Below are 11,821 nucleotides of genomic sequence, written 5' to 3'. Positions count from 1 at the left end.
TCACTGTCTCCCTGCTCACTGTCTCTCTGTTCACTGTGCCCCTGCTCACATTCTCCCTGCTCACTGTCCCCCTGTTCACTGTCCCCCTGTTCACTGTCCCCCTGTTCACTGTCTCCCTGCTCACTGTCCGCTCGCACGCCATGCGGGGCTCATTGTTAGCGGCTCCTGTGCTTCTGTACTCTTTTTCGCACCTTCCCGGCTGTCTTTCGGGTTTTTTCACCCCATATTCTCTCATTCAGCGGCAGGATGAAGCTCAGCTGCTGTTTTTGTTATCCTTAGAATTAAACTCTGCTGGTTTAATTCTGCCTTGCTTAAATTTGCCATTGTTTCTGCTGGCCTCCAGAACTTACGCATCCTCAGCTGTGAGTCACCGTGTAAAGCGTATGGTCACCCCCCCATCCTCCACTCTGTCACCTCTGAGCAAACACTGAAAGATGTTCTTTTTCATGATAGTGAACTCGAGGTCACTCACTTCTTGTAATTACATAAACTTCACGATATTTACCTGTGAGTATTTACTCAAGTGCTTAAACTCAGGAGGACCATTTATACACACACACACACACACAGGTTTGTAATGATATCTTTGTGGGGACTCTCCATTCATTTTGGCAAAACTCTAATCCCAACATGACGACCGTAACCCCTACCCAGCCTTAACCTTAACCATAAGTAACCAAACTAAATACGAGATTTTTGGCATTTTTAGTTTTGTGATTGCATTCACAGATCTTTGTGGGGACCTGAAAAATGGTCTTCACAAAGTCAAAATAAGTTTTTAGTACCTTGTGGGGAACACAATATAATATAAATATAATCCACACACACACACACACAGCAGTTAGTTCCAACCAAGACACAACCACACGTGGATGTTTCACATCACCTGTATCACTCCGCTTTACAGGCCTATCTAAAAACCGTCACATATGCCAGTGCTGGGCTGGTTCTCACTTGGTGCCTTTTGAGAACTTGCCCGCGTTTCCACCCGTTTCAAAAATCAATGTAGGCGGAAGTGAGAGTAAAGTAAAGGTTCATATGTATTCCGTTTTGTTGATTTTATTTTATTTTTTTATCTGTTTCCGATTTTAAGTTTTTATAAGCTGCTGATATATTTTTTTTACTCTGCAATATCCTGCTCAAAATGTGGTGGCCCTTACCACGCAGCTGATGCATGCTGGGTATTCCTTTTACATTCTTAGGATAATTGCCCTTGTGCCTGAAAGCTTGCTTCAGCCAGTAACAGCTAACTGATTTCAATTGTTATTGGGTAGTTTCTTTTGACAACAAATGTCGACTCATCCATTGTTGAAGCTATTTTTTATTGTTGAGAAAAATTACATTTTCTGAGAATCTGTCCTCATCCATTTGAATATTTCCGATGTGCATTGACAGGCTTCTCTCTGGTTGCCTTAGGGTATACTAAGGGAGGTGAGGCGCTGATGCCAGTCAAATGCGGACGTATTGCCAGAGGTGTCAGATGTTCCAGAACATTCTATATATCTGTGTTAGTCATCAGCTGTAAGGGCACTGGGGGTGTATTAGGTAAACAAATGTACTGTTCTTCTTTTCTTTCTCTGTCAGGTAGTACAATTCAGCAGTAGTTATTAATATCATTTGTTATTTTAAAAACCTAGAACTCAGTAATGTGAGCTTTATAGACCACGTGGGATGCCTAAAATCTGGTGCGAATTAATGCATTGGCTATCTTATGTTATAGCATTGGGCCGTGCCCCACCTCAGAAAAATGGAATGGTTAGTTAACTTGGTAAAACCTGAGTGTCTGTGCTGATGTCATCCTGGGACTCCCCGATAAGTTAATCCTCCCTTGCCTATAGCTACTCCAGTTTCCTCCCGCAGGCTAAAGACATGTGGGTAGGTTAACTGGTGTTTCTAAATTGCCCAGTGACTGTGTGTGTATGTGCCCTGCCATTGGCTGGCATCCCATCCGGGGTGCACCCATGCCTTGTGCCCTATGCTGCCTGGGATGGGCTCCAGGTTGCATGGTAAACCTGGCCACAGTTAGAAAATGGATGGATGATGAATGTTTCAAGGGAAATTCTAAAATTTTAAAGTGGTTTCATATATCGAAATAATTGAATATATTGAAAGACATGATGCCTTGTATGTCATTCCTATAAAGTTCTCTGAGTATTATGGCTAAAAGTTACTGTTTTCAAGGAATGAGCTCCTAATGTTGTGACATTTTTAAGTAGGCAGAGAAAAAAAAGTTTTGAGTGATTTTACTATGGCAAACAAATGGGGAAGGCCTTTATTCCTCTGGATTCACATGGATCAGTGCCCTCTCCATTACACAGGACCAGGAGGTCTCAGAGTCAAACAGGAAGAACGAGTTAACTGGTTTAGACAGTTCTTTCTGGTTTTAAACATTTCAAAAGGTTAAAAAAACAGTGAACATCTATTTTGGTTGATTTGTATCGAATATGTGTTGGCACCTTGAGGTGCAGTAATGTGGCAGTTTTTAATGCATCTCTTATCAAAAACATCACCTTCCTCACACAGACCGGACTGACCCCGTCTGCTCCTCTGTGACACAGCCAGCAGGACCGGAGTTTGCTGAATAGGCTCATTTAAGATTTAAGATGGAATACAGCCATGTTACAGGTCCGGCGGTGGTGTCATTCTGGCTTCATGAATACCACTTTAGGATCTGACCCCACACGGAGCGCTGACTGTGCTCATTCCTGGTGCCCCCCAGGTGGCGCTCTGCAATCTTGCCACAGGCCTGCAATTTCTCCCATTTGTTTAATGGATGTGGTCACAGCGTGCTTTCGCTGCACAGGATTGGGAGATATAGGGGAGGACAAGATGGAGCAAGGGATAAGGGGATGAAGGAGCGAAAGATAGAGAAGAGGGAGCGGTGCAAGAGCATGGCTCATCAGTGCACTTGTGCTTTTCGGGCCCCAGATGAGGACAGAGAGAGTCCGGTCTCCATAAAGCTGATTCCACTCAGCACTGGCCTCCCAAGCACTTGCACTTCACTCTGGGAGAACTTGATAATGAAAGTGCACCGTGACTTAAGAGTCGGGTTCACAGATCTGACCCATGGTGATGTGAGCGTGTTGGGAGGAGGGGGGTGGCAGGAGGGGGGAGCTGGGGGGGGGTTGGTGTGTGTTTATGAGGAAGGCAAGTAGGGACTGATGGGGGGGGGGGGGGGGGCGTGTGTATGTGTGTGTCTTGGAAGGGGTGGCGGGTGGAGGCTGCGAGTGTGTGTTTGGGGAGATGGCGAAGTGGGACGAGATAATAAGCTGGAGAGTGAAGTAAGCACACGGTGCTGCACAGGCGAGTGGCGGCATAATGGAAATCCAGAGTGCTTCCTAACAGCGTAATAAACCGTGCAAAAGAGAGGTCACACCCGCTGCAGGGCTGCCTCTCACAGCATCCTGGGGAAACAAGCGAGGCAGGTAAGGAGAGGAGCGACACCTCTGAAAGCCGTCTGCAGACTGCTAAGGCCAGAGGAATATATCCACAATTTAATATACAGCCCAATCACCTAAAATAATATGTGCGATAAGCACTGCAGGTCTATATCATTTACCACAAGTTTCTGCATTTTTGGCCACTTTTCACACTCATTCCTTCAAGATTCTGTAGTTTCATGCTAAACTTTCAAATGGCACACAAACTCAGACAGTACATATGCCTGTTCTGAGGAGACAGGAACACCCCACACCTAAAGAAATCAGAACAGGAAATTCACATTCCTACATATGTAGATCCATAAAGGATCAATTGTAATAATCCATTGGAAAGAAGTTTTTCAAAATAATTTTTCCTAGATCAAAACAAAGACCCACTGTGGTGGAAACAGCACTGTTTGTCACATAAGACAAGAAACTATGATTATTTATTTGGTTCTAAATAAATGTAGTAATTTAGGGTTCCATACCACAAATTGTAATGGTTAATTGTGTTTACCCCAATACTCCAGCAATTATCTGTTGCCTCTCATCATGGAGGCTGTGCCTTAATAACAAATGATGTTACTCCATAAAAAAAGGGAAGTTAAAACCCATTCATGGAAAAAATGTGTGTAAATGTGTATGTGTAAATTTCATGAAAGTGGGCCATTACGAGTTATTTTCTGCAGATGCACTGCGTTTATAGTAATCATGTGCCAGCTTCTTTTCATTTTGATTTAATTTTTGAACAACTGATTACATTGTGTAATAGGACATAGGTGGTAATTCATTACAGGAAGTTTTAGTCATTTCAGATCAAATTAGCTAATTCCTTGTAAAGTAAATGTAACGTTTACTGGTTGTTTAAGGATGTTCCTGATGATAGTGTCTTCAGGACCTGCTCCTAGTAAACAACCTTGTCTTTCTCTTCAGACAAATAAACGGTGGTCTTTTTTAGGTTTGTGTGCGAATGGTTCAGATGCACAAACAAGTTGTTGTTCTCCACTCTTCTTATGTAATTCTTTGTGTTCAGGGCTTGCCTTGTATTTGTCTGCAGCAAGTACACTCAGTGACAAAAAAAGTTAAGCACCCAGATGGAGTGGAAATGAGATGAATCTGCACGTGGTGAAAGGTCATGTGACTGTATCACAATGATTATAATATCAAATCAAACGGACAACAGAGTTGGCAGTATGGGCACACTGCTGGTCCCATGTCAGTAGGTTATGACACCTTCCCCCCCAGACCTGGATACATGCAGCGATACGGTGCGGAAGGGAGTCATACAGCCATTCTATCCTCTTCTGCTGTAAGTTGGCCCACAGCTGTTGTAACTGGCCCTCGAGATCCTGCAGACTGGCACTGGGTCTGAGTTGACGTCTGAGCTGATCCACACATGTTCGATTGGGGAAAGACTGGGGGACCTGGCTGGCAACGGAAGGACCTCAACACGATACAGGCAGTCAATAGACACATGTGCTGTGTGTGGACAGGCGTTATCTTGTAGAAAAGATGTCACTGACATAGTGCTGTGCCGTCAGGGTCCCCGAATCACTACCAGAGATGATCTGAAGTCATACCCTATGGCTTCCCATACCATGATGTCATACCCTATGGCTCCCCATACCATGATGTCATACCCTATGGCTCCCCATACCATGATGTCATACCCTATGGCTCCCCATACCATGATGTCATACCCTATGGCTCCTCACACAATGATGCCAGGAGTAACACCAGTGTGTCTCTCCAAAACACTGGCTGTCATGGATTGTTTCTGCGGAATCCTTGTCATCATGCCAGCCCCACCCCCGGGGATTCCGACCGATAGGGCTTCCCTGAGGTGACGAGCCCTATTGCCCCATTTTCTGGTTTTGCCGGTTGATCCGGTTTAAGACACACATCTCCCAGCTGTTTCAAGTTCTCTCTTGATCAGTTCTCTATTTCTGGTGACCTGGTTTGTTGATCCACGCAAGATCTTCATGGTGTGCCCTGAGTTTGAGCAAATTTCCCTGTGTCCGTTTCCCTGTGTATCAACTCCTGCTTCGCCTCCTAGATTCCATGTTTCTGCCCATCCCTCTCATTACTGACGTCGATCGCCCGACCCTTCCCTGGAACACCGATCTCGACTTTCACCTCAACCCTCCTGGAACCGATGCCGATCGCCCGACCCTTCCCTGGAACACCGATCTCGACTTTCGCCTCAACCCTCCTGGAACCGATGCCGATCGCCCGACCCTTCCCTGGAACACCGATCTCGACTTTCGCCTCAACCCTCCTGGAACCGATGCCGATCGCCCGACCCTTCCCTGGAACACCGATCTCGACTTTCGCCTCAACCCTCCTGGAACCGATGCCGATCACCCGACCCTCGTCCGGATTACCAACCGCGGTTTTTGGCTCTGCCCCCCGGTTACCTTAACCTGAAGCTGACCTGCGTCAGTGTCTATCTTCTGATCCATACAGCATTGGCTGGATTGGTCTTCTCCCCTCAGCGCCACCATATGCGCACACAACGGTCATCTGTGGTAATGTAGAACCGACATTAATTGCTGAGCATGGTAAACTTGTCATCAGTCCATGCCTCCTGGTTACGGCACCACTGCAAATGCAGCCGTCTCTGCATTGGTGTTAATGGCAGCTTATGCATGGCATGGTGAACCTGTAGTCCGACTGATGCCAGTCATCAAGACACGGTGTGGGATGGCATGGTGTGTTGTAGAGAGTCCAATACCTGTGTCTGCATGGCAAGCGCAGATGTCATGGGGTTCTGTGATGCTTGGTGCACAATATGATGATCCTCTGTTGGTGTGGTCTATCTTGGGCGACCGGAACCTTCACGAGGCGCCACCTGTGTGGGCGCCTTCACATGCCCATTGGTTCCAACATCTGCATGCCCCACATGCTGGGCAATTGCACGATACGACCACCTGGCCTCATGCAAACCCACAATGCCACCCCTATCAAACTCCGGCAAGTGCTGGTAATGCTGTCTAATGCGTCTACAAGGCATCCTCTGTGTCTGGTGACTGGATGTGACAGCTCCTTGAAAATCGAATCATTTACATACTCATCGCTGGTCTGCAGGTGTACCAAATTACATACAAATCAGACCATTACATCTGGGTGCTTAACTCTTTTTGTCACTGAGTGTATTTCAGCATGTTTTGGAGTCTTGGAGTGTACAGTTTCCCAGATTTTGGAGTAATAAATATTGCTCCCTGCATTTTGTTTTGTGCTTCCTGGGATAGGCACGCTGAGACCCTATATTGCAGTTATGGAAGATCAATTGATGTATTAAGAGTCTTATTGCATCAGAAACAATTGTTCCTTTATTGTTTCTAAAATCTTTCAGCTGGCAGACGAAGCCCGCAGGGTTTGCTGTGTTGATACAAATCTATCTCAGGATCCCTAAGAACATGTGCTGTTCAAAAAAACATTCACTGTATAAATAAACATACATAGATTGCTCAAAGAAAGTCTTGGGACGCCTGCTTAATTCTGTAAAAATGTTATTTATTGGTTTCATAATAAAACCCCATGGGCAAGCAATGTTCAACATACATATTCTTTTTAAATGTCAACTCTTTAAGCTATTAACTGTAGTCATTTGCTTCCAAAAAAGATACTCATCACAAATGTTTGGTGTTTTATGTTATTGCAAAGCTGTTACTAAGTAAAAAGCACCAAATGAGAACAGCTCTTCTAGAACTATAATTTGGGTTTAATTTATTATTGCTAGAAATTAATGTTTTACTTAATATTACCGATTGTTTCTAATGTGATATATATGTTTTGTAGACAAATGCTTAAAGTAATGATTTTAGTTATAAAGCCAATAAATTAGCCATATTTTTACTCAATTAAGCAAGCATTCCAAGACTTTCAGCGAGCACTGGATGTGTGTTCCCTGTATAACTCTTGCACGCTGATACTTCATTGTCTCCCCAGTACTGGAATGAGCTCAGAGTACCCTTGTAACACTCACTCAGATGCTGAGATGGAAATGAATGCAGGCCTTGGCAGTTAATGGTGGAATGGCCTCTTCCAGGCCTCCTGGCACGGAGGGCAGACCGTGTCAAGCATAATGCTAATAGATTCCTGTGTATTTTAGGAACAATAATTAACTCTTATTAGCGTGCATCTCATCATGGGCGCTACTCTAACAAGGGGAGACAGAGCTGCCCTAACCCTTTTAAGGGTTCCTCTGAGCCCGGCACTCTTGTAGGTCTGGAGCAGCTTCTTGCCTCTTGATCCCCTCGTCACTCCTGTTTGTGTTTCCATTGACCCAGGCGTCTGACCCAGCAGCCAGGACGCCCCCTGAATGTGAATGTGTCATTTCCAGAGGCTTTTGTCAACCCGTTTGACAGGTTGGACAATCGATCTCACAATTCTCCAAGTAAATGCAAATATATATGACCCCAGTTCTCTGTCCTACATGAATGGAATGCAATTGAATCCTGTGCGTTTTCATATTTCTTAAATCCATGGCTTGCTTAAGGGTAATGCAGTGACGGGTCACCAACATAGCCAGAGTATCACAGAAGACCCCCACTATGTAATAAGAACCTGTTATTTTGACAAAGATCTGTGAATGCAATCAAAAAATTAATAATGGCAATAGTTGCATATTTTGTTGGTTACTCATGGTTAAGGTTAGGGCTGGGTAGGGGTTAAGGTCAAAAATCCGGGATCAGCCTGTGTATGACATGCCTCTCATTTGTATGTTATAATCATAGCAGTGGGCCAAAGAAAGAGCAGGCAATGCTCTGCTGTATGCAGCCATCAATCACCATCCTCGGCTCAAACAAAACTCCACTGGGCCCGATTCAGCTGCTGACTGTCTTAGGATGTGAATAGGCTCAGCTTGGTGGACTTGCAGAGGTTCTGGACTATGTGTTAAAAGGGATAATGAGACAGTGTACAGTTCCCTGTGTTTGCTTGGCTTTGTGATGTTTTGGTTAAAATACGAAAATATAAATATAAATGGATATAGATATCGGGTGATATGCTGGCTCACTGTGGCCTCACAGCTGCTGGCTTTTAGGTATCCTGACCTCATCTCTGAGTGCATGCAGTTCTCCTTGTGTTTGTAGGTTTCATCCGTGAATTCCAGTTTTCTCCTGCAGTCCAAAAAAAGTACAATTAGCAAACTGGTGTTTCTAAAGTGCCCATTATAGATTGCATGAGAGTGTGCCCTGTGATCCAAGGTTTTTCCCTGCCTTGTGCCCTCTGTTCTCCCTAATCTCCGTGTCCTTCCAGGCTTATTCTCCGTTTGCTTCCAGGAATATTCTCCATGTGGTTCCTGGTGTATTCTCCCTGTCATTCCAGGGGTATTCTCCTTGTGGTTCCTGGTGTATTCTCCCTGACATTCCAGGGGTATTCTCCATGTGGTTCCTGGTGTATTCTCCCTGTCATTCCAGGGGTATTCTCCATGTGGTTCCTGGTGTATTCTCCCTGTCATTCCAGGGGTATTCTCCATGTGGTTCCTGGTGTATTCTCCCTGTCATTCCAGGGGTATTCTCCATGTGGTTCCTGGTGTATTCTCCCAGTCATTCCAGGGGTATTCTCCATGTGGTTCCTGGTGTATTCTCCCTGTCATTCCAGGGGTATTCTCCATGTGGTTCCTGGTGTATTCTCCCTGTCATTCCAGGGGTATTCTCCATGTGGTTCCTGGTGTATTCTCCCTGTCATTCCAGGGGTATTCTTCATGTGCTTCCAAGGAAATTCCCTGTGTGCTCCCTGGGTTATTCTTCTTGTCATTCCAGGGATATTTTCTGTGTGGTTCCTGGGCTATACTCCATGTGCTTCCAATGATATTCTCAATACTGGATAAGCTAGAAGATGAATGGATATATGCATATTTCATTTTACCACCCATGCCACGCAGACGGTATTGACCACCAGCAGGACAAAGAAAATGGAATGTGCTATTCATTATCTATCAAAACAAATAACCATGGAAGCATTTCCTCTACGAAAAGGGTCTATTCCCCGCCATGTAAAATGTTAAGAATGATATTTCATGCTCAGTATTTCATTTGTTTTTATTTGAAATACTGAATTAAATCCAAAATACGAAAATGAACATTTTCATCATTGCAATTATCAGTTCCTTCACGTACAGGCAGCTGAGCAATTTACAGCTCTGCTGGGCTCCCAAAAGAACACCCCTCCCTGTACTTCAAAGGCAGCCATAATGCATCTCGGAAGGCTATGAAATAATATATTATACACATTTACATATGCTGCTCGTTGTTCCCATTTACAAGCACAAAACACAAATGATACGTACAGATGTTAACAAAATAACTGCAAATATATATATATATATGAAAAATATCTCTTTTATTTCACTCTCAGTCTATGATTCTTAGTTTTTCTTCAGAAATGGAGAAACACAGCCGGTTTCGTTTCTTTCCTTCGAGCCTCTGGGCTATATTGCAGAGCTTTCCAGCAGCTGTCTGAGTTTAACAGGGTTGTATAGGTGGTATAAGATTGCAGTAATCGCAGACTCATATAGGAAATGCACCCCATTCACAAACCGCCCTCATTTGAACAGTTGAGTTGCAAAGATGCATGAAAAAGGGCTTGAGTTACCACAGAGGGGTGTAAGATTAAAGGTTCCGCACCCAGACAGTGACCCAAGGTTCCCTGACAGTCTCTGCCATCTTTGCTTTAATAGGCACGTCCCTCCAGACGCATCTGGTCCCGCCGGTGCCGGGGTTTGGAGCCTGTATGCTACCCAGATGATGTGACACCTCACGGCGGCTCTGTATTAAGGTTCCTCATTAGCTAGAGCTCAGAGATGTGGGATTTTCCCTTTCTCCTTGCCGGTCATCCATCACCTTCCTGCTGCATCACCCTGCACCATCCGTCACAGTGGTCTGTCTAAACGCCAGCTGAAGGCCACCGACCATGAACTGATGAGACCCCGGGGTATTCCTGGCTTACTCAGATCACCCAGGAACAGTGTGTGAGCCCCCGGAAACCTGATGCGATTTCAGTGTTATGCCCAACCACGTCACTCAGCCTGAACTGAAGGGACGTGTATTTCAGAGCACCCTTCCTTGCTAAACCGGCCGGTTCCGTCTGCACACGCGGCTGGTGATGTCAAGCACCGCAGCCACTGCGGTCGTTTGGGAGAAATTTGAAAAGTTTTCACTGTGCCAACTTATTTCACGTATGACGGCTGTGGAATTTAAATCAAATAACAGCTGACTTAATGTGAAAATATACCGGTAATTTGCAGCAGGTGTCAACACTGGGCAGTAAGATGAAATCTCCCTCAGTGAAGCTGAAAAGGATCAGCCCATCCACCATTACAGTAACTTACAGAGTTATCTCATTCTTACCTTTCAAATGGTTATATAATCGAAGTTTTAACCTGACATGTTTCTGAATGCAGTCAGATATACAATATCCACTCCAGCAAAGAAAGTAACCTGATTTCCCCAAGTAAGATGAAGCATTTATTCGATATAAATCTCTAAGGGTTATGGAACGTGTAACCAGGTTCAACGTCAGTACAGCTGGGTTTATTAAGTTTATAGGTAGGTGCAGCTGAATCGTATCGATTCTCACAGATAACGTAATATTATTATTTGAATTGCCTTCAGATTTGTATAGTATGGTGGGCAACCCTTTGTTTTTAAAGCTGTTGACAACCTGTCTAACTGATCATGCATAAGAATTTCAATTCTTAAACAGTTGACTAGATAAGAAAAAACCTTTTTACCTTTTACCTTTTTTTCAGTAATGGTGACATTCTGGCCAGTTGGGCCATGAGGCACTTAAGGTGATGATACACGGGGCAACCAGGAGAATGAAAGGGCAACTCCTCTGGATCTGGATGATCGCAAAAAGTTGCCCATTGGCGATTAAAGTTTTTCAAATTGAAACTTGCTGCCTAATATCAGTAGGAAAGTGCCCAAGCCACATTGTTCAACAACATTAGCAGCAACATTGTTCAAAATGTTGCCCTGTGTATCAACACCTTTAGATGACCAAAGGCAGAGAGTTAAGCAGAGCAATCCTCAGGAAGCCGCTCGGCCAATGAGGGGTTTCAGCACCCTGGACAGCAGCCCAATCAGCCGGCAAAATAACAGCTCCATATCTCCTTATCAGCCCATGGGCCTTCGTGTACCAATTCTCTACCCAACCAGATGATGGTAGTCAAAGTGGCGCTACTGTATGCTCCAATTAGAATAATTGCTTTCTATGCAAGCCTATCTTTCATGGCACTTTGTCCTGTTCAGGGAAACGGGGGTCAGGAGCCGATCCTAGAAACACTAGACATGAGACAGGGAATAACCCAGGACAGGTTGCCAACCCGTCACAGGGCACACTCACACACCATTCGCACACACCATTTACTCCTATGGACAATTTACTAACTC

Source organism: Paramormyrops kingsleyae, chromosome 6, assembly GCF_048594095.1.
Source record: "Paramormyrops kingsleyae isolate MSU_618 chromosome 6, PKINGS_0.4, whole genome shotgun sequence".
Classification (NCBI taxonomy): domain Eukaryota; kingdom Metazoa; phylum Chordata; class Actinopteri; order Osteoglossiformes; family Mormyridae; genus Paramormyrops; species Paramormyrops kingsleyae.
Note: the sequence above shows the minus strand (reverse complement) of the source record.